The following is an 18,283-nucleotide window of genomic DNA, read 5'->3' on the forward strand; positions in this document are numbered from 1 at the left end:
CGGGCAACCACGAATCCGCGCGGCGGTTGTTAAGAAAGTGAAACTTCCTCGCGGTAGTGTCGAGGTTCCAGGCTGCTTAGTGGTCTAGTGATCATTCTACTGACGAGGCGCCTTAGTGAGCTCGGCTTTAGCGATACGAGTGGTCTTAGTGAGCCGCCTGTGTTGTCTGTGGGGATACAGCCTCAGTGTCTCTGTTAGAGATTGTTGTGATGGCCAGTATTATTATCTGTGAGATGCTTTAGTTTGTGTTCAGCGACGTTGAACGGACGGGCCCTTGATGGCAACGGTGACCTAACGACCCATATGACGGTGCCAGTAGGGAGGCGCGGCTTGGCCTCGGATGGGTGCAGCTCCCCCTTGCCAGATTTCCGTCACTGCTGTAGTGGGTTACAGTGTCAGGTTGTGACAGTGGCAGAACAACAGGAGACCTTTTGGTCAATACCGAAGCCGGATGCAGAAAAAGAGAGCCCAAACAAACAAATAAATGGTATCTTTGCTACGGAGGAGCCCCTCTAACTGAATAGATTTGGCTGATGTGACGGGATTCGTACAGAAAAATGCCACGCGACGGTGGCAAGTAAATGCGTCACCAAAGGTAGTTTGCCACCGTGACTTCCTCTCTTAGACGGAACCCTTATAGGCCTTTGCTAGGATGACATTTGAAGAACAACATTGGGCTTAGAAGGAGATGAGGAGCCTCATACGCCAGGAGGCCTTATGCGCTCTTGGGACTGTTGGAACAGGTCACATTCACTGCTGGGAAAGGGAGAGAAGTGCGAGATTCGAACCCACAACTAAGTGAGGGCGAGACCAGCGTGTTTCCGATGAGGCCACTAGCGTACTGCGATGCTGAGGGAGTGAAATATTACCGCGCTGATGGTGCTAATGAGGTTTCTAAGGGATGGAGTGAGAGCCTGATATTCCCTGCCTCTTACATTTGTCTAACCTACAAGACTCGGCGGAAAGGTTGTGGAGGTGTAAAGAGAAAGAGAGAGAGAGAGAGAGAGGGAGAGAGAGAGAGGGAGAGGGAGAGGGAGAGGGAGAGAGGGGGGAGGGAGAGACAGTGAGAGTGAGAGACAGTGAGAGGGAGAGACAGTGAGAGTGAGAGACAGGGAGAGACAGGGAGAGGGAGTGAGAGACAGGGAGAGACAGGGAGAGGGAGAGAGAGAAAGAGAGAGAGAGAGAGAGAGAGAGAGAGAGAGAGAGAGAGAGAGAGAGAGAGAGAGAGAGAGAGAGAGAGAGAGACGGGGGTTGTGACAATACTGATAATAGCAATGAAAGTACATTTTGTGATGATGGTATAAAGCAGTGATGATGACAAAGGAATAGACGTTATTTGCAGTGACAAAATGATTGAAAGAGAAAAGAAATGTTTATAGAATATGCAGCGGTGATGTGATATCAGATTAAAGTGAAGGACATAAACAAAAGTACAGATGTAATTATCAACCTCTATCTGGTGATACTTAGATCTATCCCTGACTATGCGGTGCAGTTTTGGTCGCCATCCTATAGAATGGACATCGATTCTCTAGAATCAGTGTAGGCTAGACGAGTGACTAGAAAGGGCTCAGAAATTGACGTTACGAGGACAGGCTTGTACCTAAGCTTACACTCTCTGGATAGACGTGCAGGGTGATCGAACAGAGGTATTAAAATGGGTCAAGGGCTTTAACAGTGGTAATGCAGGTAAGGACATCATATTAAGACAGCAGGGCAGGAGTTGTAGTTACGGGTTTAAATTGGAAAATAAAAATCAGGTGGAAGGAAATAGACAAGAACTGGTTTACCAACAGAGGAGTGGTTAATGGTTGGAATAGACTTGTTAGCCAAGTAGTTCGTGAGCGCTGAAACAAATGGTTGTTTTAAGAGAAGAGGAGATAACTTCATGGATAGGGATAACAGGTGGTAATAGACATGGAACTGCCTAGTGTAGGCCCTATGGTCTCTTGCAGTCTCCTCCATTTTTATGTTCATGTGTTCAGAGGGCGTCAAGAGGTCATGAGAAGATGTTTCAGAAGACGACGGGAGGTCTGAAAGACGCGAAACAGCTTTCAGTAAAGATGAAACAGTTCCTTGAATAACCTCGATGATCCATATACGAGTCAGAGACAGACAGGCAGGCAGGCAGGCAGGCTAAAATCTTAAACGAACATAAAACTAGGTGTGGTAAATTGGTGGGCGGGGCGAGAGGAACATGGCTCCTCGTTCCATGAATGACCTAGAAGATTATTACACAAAACTAAAATCAGAAACTAACTTAAAGTTAGGTGTGGTAAATTGGTGGGCGGGGCGAGACGGGACCCTACGCACATAACTCCTATCCTGTGTATTACTAATGAGTAGTACATACGTGTACGTGTAACAGGGTGCACACGCTAGCACGCATCTGGATGGCATGCCTCTTCCGTTGTACTGACGTTGGAAAGGTTCTTCATGCAATGTGTTAACCTAAACTGACGTGGCATCAACTTCTTCAAGATGGTGATTTATTTATTTATCTATTCATCTATTTATTTTATTTATTTATTCATTCATTCATTCATTCATTTAAGACAGTCTCAATTTATACAGTCTGTTTTGTTCAGTTTATATCATACAGTTTTGGTCTCCGTCCTACAGAATGGACATCAATTCACTAGAATCAGTACAGAGAAGAATGACCAAAATGATACATGGACTCGGAAATTTGCCTTACGAAGAGAGGCATAGGCACCTAAACTTACACTCTCTGGAAAGACGCAGAGTGCGGGGTGATCTAATAGAAGTGTTCAAGTGGATCAAAGGCTATAACAAGGGTGATGCAAACAAGGTCATCATAATAAAACAACAGGGCAGGACTCGCAGTAATGGGTATAAACTGGACAGATTTAGATTTAAGAAGGAAATAGGCAAGAATTGGTTTACTAATAGGGTGGTCGATGAATGGAATAAACTTTGTAACCATGTAGTGAGCGCTGAAACTATCAGTTGTTTTAAAAGACGATTAGACAACTTTATGGATGGGGATGACAGGTGGTGATGGATGCGGAGCTGCCTAGTGTGGGCCTTGTGGTCTTTTGCAGTCTCCTTTATTCTTATGTTCTTATGTTCTTATACATACAAACATACACACAAGTATATATATAACTGCATAAATATTATATATATATATTCTACATACGTACACATGAGTATACTATATATGGATAATTAATATACACTAATAATGTTTGTACGTGTCCACCTCCATACCTCCTGGATTTTGTTTAAAGACGTGTCTGAAATGAAAGCGGGATAGAATAGCCACTATGCGTCCCCAGACATCAAACGTAGCGACCGACCGACCTTGTGGTTACGAAGAAAAGGAACTCCGCGTGCTGGCTGGGCCCTCGCTACGCTGAGGGGGTCCCGTTCGGGGGACCCAGGAGACCTGGAAGACGAGTTTAGGTCATTGTAGTGCATCAGTGAAAAAAAAAAAGTTGAAAAGGAAACTATAAAAGGTTGTCTGGGTGTGGAACAGAAAACGGAGTGTGGGAGAGGAACTGTCTTTTGCTGGCTCTCCTGCAGAAGGTGGAGAGGAACTCCGTTGTGGTGGAGTGTCCCCCCCCAACCCCCGGGGAGTGGAGCAAAGGAGAGGGAAAGGGCTGGCGGTGGAGCAACGGGAGGGGAGTGGAACAGGTGGTGCGCGAGAAGGGGGCCTGACCTTCCCAAGTAAGTGAGAAAGAGAAAGAGAAAGAGTGGGAATTCTGAAGGAACACTTCCGTCTGCCGTCATTCACCGCCGTTCTGACCACCTCCTCCTACTCCTCCTCCTTCTCTTCCTCCTATTCCATTTCTCCTTCTCCTACTCCTCTTCCTCCTCCTCCTCCTCCTCCTCCTCCTCTTCCCTCTCCTCCTTTTTCTTTTCCTCCTCTTCCTCCTCCTCTTCTTCCTTCTCCTCCTCTTCCTCCTTCTCCACCATCTCCTTCTACTTCTTCTCTTTCTTCTCCTTCTCTTCCTCTATCTCTTCTTTCTCCTTCTCTACCTCACCCTACTCCTTCTCCAACTCCTCCTTCTCTTCCTTCTTCTCCTTCTTCTCCTCCCTCCCCTCTTCCTCTTCCTTCCCGTCCTTCTCCTCTTCCTCTATCTCTTCTTTCTCCTCCTCCTCTTCATCTTCACTCGTTTGTGCTTCCCCCTCCATAAACACACAAACCGACCACTCCACCTTGTTCCACCTCCTTTCACTTCTCCGCATTTCCACGTATTCCGGCGCTCCACATCCTTTCGCTATGTGATCTCCTGCAGCCCCTTGGAACCCCATGCATCCTCAGGATCCCTTCGTCGTCGTCGTCGTCGTAGTCGCCGCCAGGGCCTCTCCCTTGCCGCCGCTGCCGCCGCCAGTCAACCGATCGGGTAAGTCATCCTTCTCGTCGTCCTTGGCGCGTCATCCTCCTCCTCAGGTGGCGACCTCCTTTCCATGTCTTGGTGACCCCTTTTTTCACTTCGTATGTTTATCCCAGGAAGCTCGCTGGCCGACCGGGTTAGGGCGTCTTCACTTGCGGCGATGGCCGAGGGGGATGGCGGTTTAAACCCTGCCACCGGCGAAGTTGTTCCAAGGGCATAGTTCTTTAAATTCCAAACTACAGAGTCCTTTGTAAAGGGGTACCGTCCTAGACTCCCGATTGGAGGGATTTTGTGACGTTAAACCACCACCATCATCATCATCATCATCATCACAATGTTTATACTATGATTCTCCCCGTCTTCTTCAATTTCCGCATGAGGAGACGGAGATTAGGGGTGGGGTGGGGTGGGGGGTCGACAGTTAAATGAAGCGGCATTGCTGTGGATGTACTGTGTCTTCCTGCGTTGCTTCTGACCCGGGCAGTGGGCAGGAGACAGGGGTAACCCCTCATCCACGAGGAGCTAAAATGGGAAGGGGAAGAAGCCCTTGGCATATACAGTAGATAGACAGATGGGCAAATGAATTTTCTTGTGATAATAACATGAACTTTGACTCAAAGGCGTTTAGATTTCAAATGTTGCATTGTTCTGATATAATACTGATGATCACACGTTTGTACCGTAGTTCGAGTACTTCGATGATCAAGTCGATATTTTGTAAAAGATCGAAATTATTTACGGTTTTCGCTGAACTTCGTAAACTGGATTTACCATTATGCTAAAGCGGCGTGAAGTTGTCTGCAAAGATAAGATGGGACGAGCCCCGACATTGATTTGAACTTCCTACTCCGATACGGGTCCGATTCCGATACCTGCAAAGATTATAATTCATCCTTATTTTCAGGCCCTGCGCTTGGTTTGGGAAACAAGTACTTTATGCACAAAGTGCATCTATTCATCTTTTGTCGGGATCGGAACTTTATACCAGTATCGGGACTTCATCGGAATTGTTAACATTTTTAGTATCGTTCCATCACTAACAGAATCGCCGGTGAACCTCAGTTCACAACAAAACATCAAAACAACAGTAGCAACAGCAACGCAACCACCACCACACAACAACCAGCAAAAACAACAACAACAACAACCATTGCGACAAGCGAAATTAGTCTTTGGAGTCTCGGTAGCTGATGGAGCCGCCTCCGTGTCGTAAGACCGTGGGAAGTAGGCTCAGCGGCAATTAAGAAGAAAGAAAAAGAAAGGAAAAAAAAGTTTGCCGAGGGATTCGGATGGGGTGTGTGTGTGCAACGAGGAACACTTTCCCCCTCCCCTCCCCAAGTGCACGAAAGCCGAGTTAGTTACAAGCTGAATCTCCCATGTGAAGTGACAAAAGGACACGACGGTGAGGCGTCACAGGCTTTTGCTCAGCCCCTGTGACGTAGCGATGGCAGCACGTTCGATCTGTTGATTAATGTTGTGGGCAGCGACAGGGGGATTTTGTTCTGCCCTGTAGACCTTCTGTCACACATACGCGACTCAGGTGAGTTCGTTCGAGTAGAAACGATTTCGGTTACAATCTTTTGTTTTTCGAATCTCCAAATATCAAATCACCTTTGCGTCATATATTGAGAAGCTGAATGACGAACTAGGGGAAGTTTAACTTAAAGGAATACCAGACACGTTCTCCTTAGGGAAGACTAGAATACAGTAGGCGAAGTCGTTTTCCGGTTTTTCAAATTCACAACATTTGACGGGAATCTTGAATGTGTGACTTGGCGTCGTCTCTATTCGACTTTTTCATGCCGTCTGGCTGTCGCCAGGCGATTTTATTTACTTGTATGAAATCCGTATCAAAGTGGAAGGGTTAGTGTGGTCTCCACGATCCGTGAGGAGGCAGTCGTGATCCCAAAATTATGAAAAAGTGTCACGAACGTTTTGAAAGAACAATTTCGGCTGAGGAACTGCTCCAGACTTGTGTATTTGTTGGACAGTTTCCCCAACGTTTAGATGTCTTTGGGTGAATTTTTCCAACCTCGTATGTGGTAGAAAACGGCACTGGATCTACCCTACTTGTGTCTCTCTCCACATATTGGGCATTCATGAATATCACATGAATTTTGTTTAACCTACTTGATATCGTTCAACTTACTTGATATTTTTGGTATTTTTTTAGTTTCGACCATGGACGCAATATAGCAATAGAAAATCAATTATTAATTTTGTAAATTAAAATGTATCAATGTAATATGCAATTTTGTGGGCGGAAATGAAAATAAAAAATACCTTGCTACAAGCAAATATGGTAATGAACGAAGTCAGTAGCATAGGATCGGGACGCCATCTTGTTGTCTGTCAATTGACGGCCTCGGTACTTCCGACAGTATCTCGCCAGGTACATTTTCTTGAAGGAATGTTATGGAGCGGAGATACATGCATTCCTTCAAGCTGCAAGAACTTTGTATACCCCGCAAGCTGAGAGAGTGGTTGAAAAGCCCGCCAACGTCTCTCACGATGACGACAACGAGGACGAGCCGGATGATATTTAATTTGCAGCTAATTATTTATTACGCACAGGTTAGGTTAGGTTAGGTTAGGTTAGTTTAGTTTAGTCTGGGTTAGACGAATTTATCATCCTTTCATTTCTTCGACGTCGGCATCTATCATAACAACTTGGCGTACCATTCGTCCGACACGACTTCGTTACTTACGAAATCTGTTTTAGCACCTTTTTTGTTTTTTATTTCCGCTCACAAAATTGCATATCACGTTGATACATTATAATTTACAAAATTGATAATTAATTTTCTATTGCTATATTGCGCCCATGGTCGAAACTAAAAATTTACCATATTTTTTTTATCAGGATATTGTGGATATATCTTAGACCTAGGTTTGGTTAGGTTAAATTAGGAATTGACATACTTAGCAATTCATACGTGGGGTTCTCGGTTGAATCCATGATTTTCCAGGAATATTCCGATGGTTACTTTACAGATTCCGCAAAAAATGTGACTGATTTGGTTTCATGATCTCTTGAAAAATGCTGAGACATCTCCGCGAGTTTTACCAAGACTTTTGTAAACTTAATGCGTGAGTTGATGTTTTTTTGTTCATCAGAACAACCCTTTATTCACGAGAATAATCATGAATTTTTTTTTTTTTTTGTTCTGGAGTAGATGCAATACCAGGATGTGTTGTGTCGTTCGTTTGTCAAAATATTTTGTGGATCTGTGTAACCAGGCACAATTTTGAATGACGAGAATTCAACAAACAAGAAAAGACGATTGACCACGTGAACAACACCACATTGCGTTGGGCAGGACACGTCGTGTCGCGTCGCTCGAATGGAGGAAGAGAGAGCGCAAAAATTGTCCTACTTGGTGGGTGAAGACGACCAAAGAAAAGATAGATTGACGAAAGCAAGGAAACCTATCGAGATCGAACTGGAAGGGACCGAAGAGCATGGCAGGGTAGGTTATCATCGGGTCAAGCAGTGGCCCAAGACACAACGAAGTAAGAGAGTAAGAGATCGAAAGTGGCAGTTGCCGACAAATCTATGTGAGGACGGAGTCTTAGTTCGACGTTTCGTTTGTTATTACAGCTTTCTCAAGTACAGTCATGAGTAATACGACTATGTACTTGAAAACAAACTGTGACAAGCGGAACGTCGTACATTAATAAAGGCTCTGTCCTCACCTTTGGTGTTTATTTCGATAGAGTAAGAGTGACCAGTACCTTAGACGCAATGAGCATTCGTGCAGCAACGGTCGAGGGTAATGGTTGCCAAACAACAAACAAAAAATGGAGTACACACCTCCCAGCCTGCAGCCACTTCTCCTATATCTGATGGCCCATCGAACCAGCAATTTCATCGTGACGCATACAGTATGCATAGAGAGAGTTGTGTACTGTCAAATCGGTCAGCACATTCACGATGAATTCGATCAGTATGTGGGAACAAATCGTAATCAGGGACTACTGATTCATCTATGTGCCCTTGCTTGTGTCCAGTGAATCACTTCTTCACTGGGAACCGAGAAGATTTCGACAAGTTTTGAGAATTCATTTATAAAAGATATGGATATATATATATATATATATATATATATGTGTGTGTGTGTGTGTGTGTGTGTGTGTGTGTGTGTGTGTGTGTGTGTGTGTGTGTGTGTGTGTGTGTGTGTGTGTGTGTGTGTGTGTGTGTGTGTGTGTGTGTAGTTATTACAGTTAGGGAAATAAGCTCTACATTTCCTATTTCTAGGGTAGTGATATCTAGCAACCAAGGAGAGAGGCCTTTCTTGTAAATGAAAGAAAACAAGAGCCTTGCATGCTAATTGTGCTAATCCAATAACGTCTGTCATAAAACCCACTCAATGAACACAGATGCATATGCTGTACAGGGGGTTCTCGGCCTACGTCGTCCTCGACATACATCGTTTCGACATTGAGATGCTACAGAATGTACAGTTTCATTTGTCATTTTGGGGATTGTTCTCATTGCTAATGTTTTTTTTTTATCATAACAGTTTCATTTTCTCACTTTTCTGATTTATAATTATGTTCTCCCTTTCATCTTCCTATGACCTACTTCTGTTTCTTGATATACACCTATGAATTTAAGGTGATTTAGGTTAGGTCAATGACTTAGGCTCTGGTATTTCCGAGTCGAGTCGAAAATCGCCCGACGTCGGAAGTCCGTAGGAACGGATCTCCGACGCCGCAACTGGAAGGCAAGAAGCACAATGGACAAGATTTATCTTCCCAACGTGCATGTGTGTGTATGAGAGGAGTGATTAGCTGCATTTATGTGCAAATGCGTTGCAATCGGAGCGTGCATTAAGGAACAATGCTCTGCGGGCGAGGAGCGCACAGGCTGAGTGAGCAGAGCGCATGCGCGTGACCACATCATGGTTTACCAATGCTGCCCGCAAGTCGCCTTACTCGCAAGATTGCACTGTCAATGGCGTCTCGGGATGTTGCCACAGCATTATGACAGCGATCGGATACTCAGTCGAGTGTGAACTGAGCTACGCACTCGCCATATGGTAACGCCAGCTCTCGTCTGCGTCGGCTAACTCTTACTTTCCTTTAGCTGTAAGGTTCTGGAACTTACCTCCCTCCGACTTGGATGCTTTCAGAAAGGGAGTCTCAAAACTCCGCGGGCCTTCAGAAACTTTAGAGGAGGAGGAGGGCAGGCGTGGACGAGATAAGACCGGGATGGCTTTTAATTAATATCATGGGCGCAGATTGTCCCGAAGCGACTTACACACTCATTATAAAAGATACCGACTAGCTCACCATGCATACTTCAAGTTATCAAGTCTGTAGACCCTTTGGATAACATTCAGGTTGTCACGGTGACCCCAAGCTGTAGGTGGGCAACCCTTGGCACGCGTGCAAAACCTGCCTGGCACACTAACGACTTTTTTCTCCGGCACGCGAAACCCAGAACTTACCTTTGAACAAATAACTAATGAATCTTAAACTTCTTTTGTATGACCATTGGTACCCGCAAGCTGCGATGGGCGGATTGGGGTGTTAGATAAAGGGAGGGACCCCATTCTCGTATGTACTGTATGTAGGCCTTGTATAATTTTACTTCGTTGGCACGCGAGATGGTTTTGAATCGAAGCTTTGGGAGGTTTTGGGGCACCCCCCCAAAGCTTCAAAATGCTGCCCGCCCCTGACCCATACCTTATCCAGAATCTCCGAGCGCAGGGGAGGCGAGTGGCCATCAACTGGGCACTCGGAGACTCGGGAAACGAGTGGCAACAGCGGCGACAATCGAACCGACCCAACGGGCCATCTCCCTCCTCATCCCAGGCAGGACGGGAACTGGTACAAGCTAGCAAAGCTCGAGGTTAGGAGGTTAGCGGACGCCAGTCTCAGGTTGAGGAATCAAGACACTCCATTGGCGAGATGCTACCAGATGATGTAAACCGGCAACCTTCCCGAACCGACCCTCCGCCCTACACTCTCTGGAAAGGGGAGGGAAATCCCGTACCTTCCGCCTGCGTACATTAGGTTACAAGTGCTGATGAGAAATTGCTCCCGGTTGTCCTGAAGAGGACGACACCTGCGGAAAGTTCTTTCCGTAAATTATGGTTAGCTCATTCGTGCTAGCGATGTCCGCTCGGTCAAGTGTCCACTCGGTCATGTGTCTGTTCGGCCAAACGTCCTTTCGGTCAAAGGCCAAACGGCCTTCTTGCAGACAGGAGGGCCGTTGACCACGCCGGAGGCGGCGTAGACCGAGGACTCTAGCCTCCGCAGAACCTAGTGACTCTGATGTCTTGTTGTTATCATTTAAAAGTATTCGTAATCGTTCAGGCAGGTTTCACCCCCTGTCCTACTCATGGGGGATCCCCTTCAGGTCGTGCAGGTCACAACCCAGTAAAAAAAAAAAAAAAAAAAAAAAAAAAAGACAGGTGGGGTGGGAGAAGCGGAGAGAGAGTTCCGTGGTGTTGAACCCAGTGAGAATTGTTGAAAAAAGCCGTCGTTGTGATATTGTTTCCCCTGTGTCGGCGCTTATTTTTGAGTAGAATATTCACTAGTCTTTCCGCTGTTCTTTGAAGTACCGTATCAAAAAATAGGTATTAAACTGAAATTGTGCTGAGTCGTACTCACCGCCGTCGCCTCCTTGTTGCATTCGACTCAGCAGAGTGCTGAGTCATTGTTGTGTTACCAAGGATTCGCGGGTGTGGGGTGGTGGGGTGGGGGGGACTCAGGGATTTGCGGGAGCCGGGTTGGGGGGCGGGGCGGGGGCACTTGGCTGGGCGGGAGAAGAAGAAGAAGAAGAGAAACGGGCCTTTTTAGTCTGTCGAGGGTCGAAGAGCTACCCTTTCCTCCCGCAGTCCGAAGAGATGAAGAGTTTCGTCTTCCCAAGATGAAGAAAAAAGGGGTCTGGCAATAGCGACAGAAAAGAGACACAGGTACAGAATTGCACTGGACAGATACAGACGGAAGACTACAGAAGAAAAGAAACATTGTTAGCTGGGAAGTTTTGGACTTGGCATTGCTCAGGAGCGCAAAGTGAAATGAATCGCTCCAACATGCAGCACATTCCATACAAATGCAAATGAATAGTTTCCTCTCAATAGATCTTTAGTCGTCAAAACAAAAGAATATCAAAACATAAGAATGGAGGAGAGTGCAAGAGACCACCAGTCCATTACCACCTGTCATCCCTGTCCATGAAATCATCTCATCTTTTCTTGCAACAACCAATTGTTTCAGCTCTCTCTACATAGTTACTAAGTCTATCCTATTCGTTAACCCCTCTGTTAGTGAACCGGTAAATATTTATAGACATGGATACGCCAGAAGGAAGAACTGTTTATCTTGTCATTTGGATGTGTGTCTATTAGAGCACATGGGCACCCTGCATGCAGTTGAGTGGAGCATAGCTGTGAAAGTCTGAAAAGGAGATCAGAGAGAGAGAGACAGAGGCTGCTTCACACTGCAGCCGATTCTCGTCAACTGTCGTGAATGAGAAAAGGTAGAAGAAGGCCTTGCTTACGGTGTTCTAGACACCCCAACAATGTGTCCAATCTTCGTATTGTCTTAGCTTCTCTTCATTCGCCATTCACTTTTTTCATATGATCCATCTAGAAATTCGATGAACAAAAAGGTTGTAACCGAAGTCGTTTCTCCTCAAACGAACTCACAGCAGCTGACGAGAATTGACCCAGTGTGAAGTGGGCTTTAGACAGAAGCGAAGGAAAAAGATGTAATTGGATGAGACAAGTGGATGCAGCGAGAAGAAGACAGCTGATTTGACTCCTCCAGGCAAGAGAAAGTAAAATCTCCTGTAAGTAGCCGCAAGCACGAGAGTGCATTCACCTCACACCAAGAAAAATAGATAAACGAATACATAAGTAAAATCTAGGCCTTGCGGAGAAAAGGGAAATAGGGAACAGTTTATCTTCTCCGACAGAAGCTGAGACAAGGGATCATCAAAGAGAACGGAGAGGCCGGAAAGAGGAGAATCGTAGACATTACGAAAAGGCAAATCAGCCTTTTAATGCAGGTCTTGACTTGTTCTTTGTTTCAGGACCACCCGAAGTCAGGGCCTCACTCTCTCTTGGCCGGGCTTCGACGGGAGAAGGGTGTTCCGTTATGAATAAGACCTCTGTTGGAATAGGCTCGAGCCTTCCTAGGCCTACGAAAGATGGTGTTCGTGTGAGGTGCAGAAACCCGCAGGTTCCACAACAACGTTGGCCGCTTTCCAAGCAGTGAAAAGATTAGGATGATTCGGGGTGTCTCCCCTATCAAGAGGCTAGGAAGGCGCCATTTAGAGGACCTTGTAGCCTGGAATTAATGAACCACACACTTGGTCTAACTCGTTGGCGACACTCTAACCAGCGAGCATCCTATAAAAATAAATAAGAGTGCATTTTGTCAAATAGTTTCGTTCATCTATGCTAGGCCGATGCACTAATGATTAAGGGAATATATCATTCAGTAGGTGGTCATCTTGGCCGATTATTTTAGTATTTTGTCACCGATGGCCAGCGCTTCTATCCTTAGGGACAATATCGCACCCAAGAGGAACTGCCTAGTGTAGGGCTTATGGTTTCTTGCAGTCTCCCTCATTCTTATGTTCTTATGGCGTCACAGAGAGGGTTGCAAGTTGCAGAACTGAAAGATAGTGGAAGCTAAAGAAAGATGAGCACTTTTTTAAGTGGAGATGGGCTCACAATCATAAAAGAATGCTACGGCGTGACTCTGGGCCGTAGGGATGTCACTAAATTTGCTAAAATACTCACTGCATAAAGCTGATGTCAGTATCCTGTACGTGGCATACATACTTCAGTAGGATCGTTCTTCGAACGGCATCTGCCGCCATGGGTGCATTTTTCACTTTGCTGCTCCGGGTTCCACACAAACTCCCGTGTGTGGGTGTAGAAGGCGGCATGGCGACCAACGAAAATATTTCCACCAGCTTTTGTTCACTAGGAAATGAGGTAAAATGAAATAGGAAAGACCTGGTTTGCCATCAGAGTGGTTAACGAAAGGAATAGGCCTAGTAACCATGTAATAGTGAGTGCTGAAACTATGGATAGGGATGGATGACGAGTGGTAAGGGACATGGGACTGCCTAGTCAGTGTAGGCCTTGCGCTCTCTTTCAGTCTCCTCCATTCTTATGTTGTCATTACCTGTAAGTTATTCGCGATTAGTTTTGTGTGGTTTGTAGATCTGGGTCACCCCTAGAGTATTCCGTCTCTCTCTCACTTCCCTCAGCTCGAAAAGACGTCAGCCTAAGGTCATTCGAAAGCTACTTGTGTGTCTTATGCGTTCGAGGGCATCCTGGGTTGCGTGCGTGCGTGCGTGCGTGTGTGTGTGTGTGTGTGTGTGTGTGTGTGTGTGTGTGTGTGTGTGTGTGTGTGTGTGTGTGTGTGTGTGTGTGTGTGTGTGTGTGTGTGTGTGTGTGTGTGTGTGTGTGTGTGCGTGCGTGTGTGTGCGTGTGTATGTGTATGTGTGTGTGTTTTTTTACCTAGTTGTATCTTAAGGGAAGGGGAGCTATGCTCGTGGTTTCCCGTCTTTATATATCGCAGTGTCTAGTTTGCTCTTAAACGTGTGTAGTTTTTTGCACACACTATTGTTTTATCCAGTTTGTTGCAGATATACACCACTCTCGTGTGTAAAACTTTTTTCAAGTGTATGTGTGTGTGTGCGTGTGTGTGTGTGTGTGTGTGTGTGTGTGTGTGTGTGTGTGTGTGTGTGTGTGTGTGTGTGTGTGTGTGTGTGCGCGTGCGCGTGTGTATGAATCGCTGGAGTCCTTCGCCCCTTCCTAGAACACAAATCGCTGATAGGCACAATTATTTTCCGGACATTGCATTCCGATGTTCTAAAGTCTTCCCTTAACGCAGGAGGATTTTCTGTAATCTCCATCGGGGAACAGCATTCCATTGGCAGACATTATGCGAGAAATTGATATTCATCTTGGTGAGTGGTAGTGACACTTCATCTTCATGTAATCAGTCAATCAGTCTCTAATAGTTCACTGCTGAACACATATTTTCTCTCCCACGCACTTCCATGAGTCGCACTACTGCCCCAACCACTGACATGTCACCCCTGCAAACTTCTCTTTCTCATCTTTCCACCTCTCTGATTTTCCCTTTCCACGCTTCCCATTTCGCGGCGCCCAGTCAGTAACACACCTGCTTCATCTCCCAGATACTTCCATGAGTCGCACGACTACCCTAATTTCTGCCATGCCACTCCTTCAAACTTCTCTCATCTTTCCACCTACCTGATCTTCCTTTTCCACGGTTCCTATTTCGCAAAGTCCAGTCAGTAACACACTTGCTCCATCCCTTATCCTTTCTGGCTAGCTTCCCTGGCCCGTTCAGTTTCCTCTCCTTCATTGGTCCAACAATTTCTTCCACTCCAGTCTGTTCTCTCACCCAGTTTGTCCTCTCCCTGTCCTTCAGCCTTATTCCAAGCAGTGATCTCTCCATTCTCTTCATTGCACTTCTTTACTCCATCTCCATCGCCTTTGTCAATTTCCAAATATCATATCCGTAGATTATAGCTAGTAGTATACACTGATTGTAAACATTGCATTTCAGACATAGCTTCTTGTAATGTTCCTGTATTTACCAAACATTTTCCAACTATTTGTGATACACCTTTTTCCCAAATGATCATGATCTTCAGTCAGATACCTTTAGCATATGACCTAAGTAATCATACTCTAACTTCATCGAAATTCTCACCCTCAGTTACAATTGGTTCACTCTAGATTTCCGAGCTGATCATTCCTCTATTTTCTTTTTCTTTTTATTTATCTACTTATCTTTTTACTTTTGCTTGTCTTCAAATTTACTTTGAATTGTTCTGGCAGAGTGGCACAAGCATGAATTCACTCTGAGTTCGATTCAAGTGAAGAAACTCCTGAGATAATTATAAAGCGTTGAACGAGATACAGTAAAGAGTCCTGGCCTCCTTTGCTACGATGATGCTCCCTCAAGGGAATGAAATAGTGTGGCTTGATCCAGAATGAACTCCTCGAAGCAGCTCAACGGGTCTCTAAAAGAACCTTAAAGACACTTAAAGACTTTTAAAACATCTTAAATATCCTTAAAGACTTGTAGACCCTTAAAGACCCATAAAACACCTTAAAGACCTTTAATTTTGTTATAGACCCTGAAAGAATCTAAAAATATTGAAGATCCTTAAAGGCCTCTTAGAGACCCTCAAAGACTCTTAAAGACCCTTGTAGACTCTTAAAGGTCCTTAAAGACTCTTAAGGACTCAGCCATTTCCGTACCGGGTGGTATTTTTTCATTTGCTAATGCTGTCGCCAGTTGTCTTAATTTTATACCTATGGCGCGCGCGCGCACACACACACACACACACACACACACACACACACACACACACACACACACACACACACACACACACACACGCACATACATACATGTAACCCAGGGTACCTTGATCACATAAGAGGCGCAAGTGGCTTTCGAATGACCTTCGGTTGGCTGGCGTCTTATACGTATGGCACTTCCTCATCCAGAACCACCAACCCCAATAAAGGCCTTTCGCAGCACTGGGTGTCCCTTGTCTTTTAATCATGAATACAGACAGGTCGTTTCATTCATCCCCGTACCCCCCCCCCCCCCCAACACCCACCCACACCGCCTTCTATTCGGAGGAAGGAGGGTTGGGTGACGTCTCGTTACTACGGTCCCTCTCCCCTCCCCACTCATTCACCTCCATTCTGCTGTTGCCCTCCTTTATATGTCTCCCTCACTGGCTCTACGACACATCGGTACGATATTGTCCCTTAGGGTAGAAGCGCTGGTCATCCCGGACGACAAAATATTGGTAACACCCCCACCCCTGTCGGATCTAATTGGTTCGAAGTGCGTGGGGGGAGGGGAGAGGGAACTCATCGCCCTTTTCTTTTTTTGGGAGGGGGTGTTGTTACAGATATCTCAAGCGGGAATAAGCCACACAGCATATGGAATTATGCTAGATTGGCAAACATGGTGCTAAGTATTTTGTTCCTCTTGATGCATTCGGTTTCTGTTGTATTTTTCTTATTGATATAACACAATTGTATGGGGGCAATATGTTAAATTTAGCATAATTATGGTAAGTCTGGTCAACCTGGTTACAGGGTGGGGCGGGGTGGCAATAGAAGTGTTTTGGTGGATCTGGGAGGGCTCCAGCTCCCTCCCCCTCCCTCCCTTCACCAACGGGTTGATTGGTTTTACTATTGTGGCTGCAGGGCCGCGCAGCAGCCCAATGGGTACCGTGTCGAACTCATGACCAGGTGGTCGTGAGTTCGATTCACGGGAGCCGCTGCACGCTTCTTGCGGTGTTTCTCGACATCCCTGGCCAGGCAGGAAGGCAGCCTAAACCTCGGTCTATGAAAGAAAGAAAGAAAAGAAAGAAAGAAAAAAGAAAAGTGTCTTTCCACAACCGACAAAACTTGCCCTACCACGGGTTTCTCACTTCTCGCCTCGTGATGAGTTTAGTGTGGCTGCTGCACAGCCTTTCTTCGGCTGACCTGCCAGGTGGATAAGAGGCAGGTTGGGGCGGGCACCCTTTTCTCCATCGGGAGGGGGGGGACCAAAGTCGGTTCTGGAAAGTGGCCTTCAGATGTGCAGGCGTCTGGTGATGTGCACTGCTACACGGAGGGAGCTGCCTAGTGAACGTTTTCATAGTCCCCTACGGTCTCCTCCATTCAGGAGCGTCTGGACGCAGCAATTTTTGCTGTGCGGGGGGGGGGGGGCAAAAGTGAATATATTATACAAATGTAGTTAATGTTATTGGGATATATCAAGATACATACTTCAAATTGGCCACTTGGGCATACATTGACGTTATCTACACGGGTAGATATACTGATATTTTATAACTTAACCCATTCAACTCCGATGACAAGATGTCTTGTCATTTGGTCAAATAAAACAAAAAATCATAAAACACCAAAATTTTTTATCAAACCCACTAAAAAAATGACGACCGTCCTCGCTTCGCTGCGAGCGAAGCGAGGACTACTGACGTCATATTTTTCTGGTGTTTGATCAAACATTTTGGTGTTTTATGATTTTTTGTTTTATTTGACCAAATGACAAGACATCTTGTCATCGGAGTTGAATGGGTTAAAGTCCTAACTTAATCATATGCGAAGACCACCAAAGTTTCAAACATACCCTGGATTTCTAGGGGGGGGGGGAGCACCACACCCCCCCCCCCGGTCCGGACGCCTATGCCATAATTTTTATGTTTTCATGTCCTGTTTGTCTCAGTCCAGAGTGACCACTGGAGATGCACTGCACCCCCCCCCCCACCCCGCGTCGTGGGGTTTGTGGGCAGAAGTTTTTCAGAGATCATCACCTGTTCCAGCTTCCACCATCACGTGCTCGCGACGTGGGACTTTTGTTGGCGGCACATTTTTGTTACTTCGTTTGAGTGGAAACGACTTCGGTTGCAATATTCTAGATTACTGTAAGAACATCTCAACAATGTGTGTCTAACATTCGTATTTTAGGTTGAACTTCTCTTGGTTCGTCATTCAGCTTCTCACTCGATGATGACGCAAAAAGTCATTTGACATTTGGATATTTGAGAAACAAGATCGTCACCGAAATCGTTTCTACTCAAACGAAGTTTCAAAAGCAAGTAGCATGCTAGTGAGAAATGTCTAGCGTGCCGCCACATTTAGATCAGGTGATCAGAAGGGAGGAATGAAGGTACTCTTGGTGTTGTAGGAGGAGGAGGAGGAGGAGGAGACCAGGTTTTCGCGACTCATTATTCTGTCAGTCACTCAGTCGGGAAAGTTGTGTGTCGGATGCCCCCAAGGATATAGCCTACTCGTACACGTCAGAGCGTTGCGCATTTTACGCATCTACACGCTCGGTTCCATTAAAGGGGTTATCACACTGGGCTCGTCTTTCTC

At 45.8% G+C, this 18,283-nt stretch overlaps 1 protein-coding gene across 5 annotated transcripts in view; it reads left to right on the plus strand.

Annotated features, from left to right (window-relative positions):
* Positions 1-18,283, plus strand: part of LOC143037966 (uncharacterized) — a 181,220-nt gene that overhangs the window by 10,496 nt on the left and 152,441 nt on the right. The gene's annotated exons all lie outside the window — the stretch shown is intronic.

Source organism: Oratosquilla oratoria, chromosome 23, assembly GCF_046742065.1.
Source record: "Oratosquilla oratoria isolate Oo_2021 chromosome 23, ASM4674206v1, whole genome shotgun sequence".
Classification (NCBI taxonomy): domain Eukaryota; kingdom Metazoa; phylum Arthropoda; class Malacostraca; order Stomatopoda; family Squillidae; genus Oratosquilla; species Oratosquilla oratoria.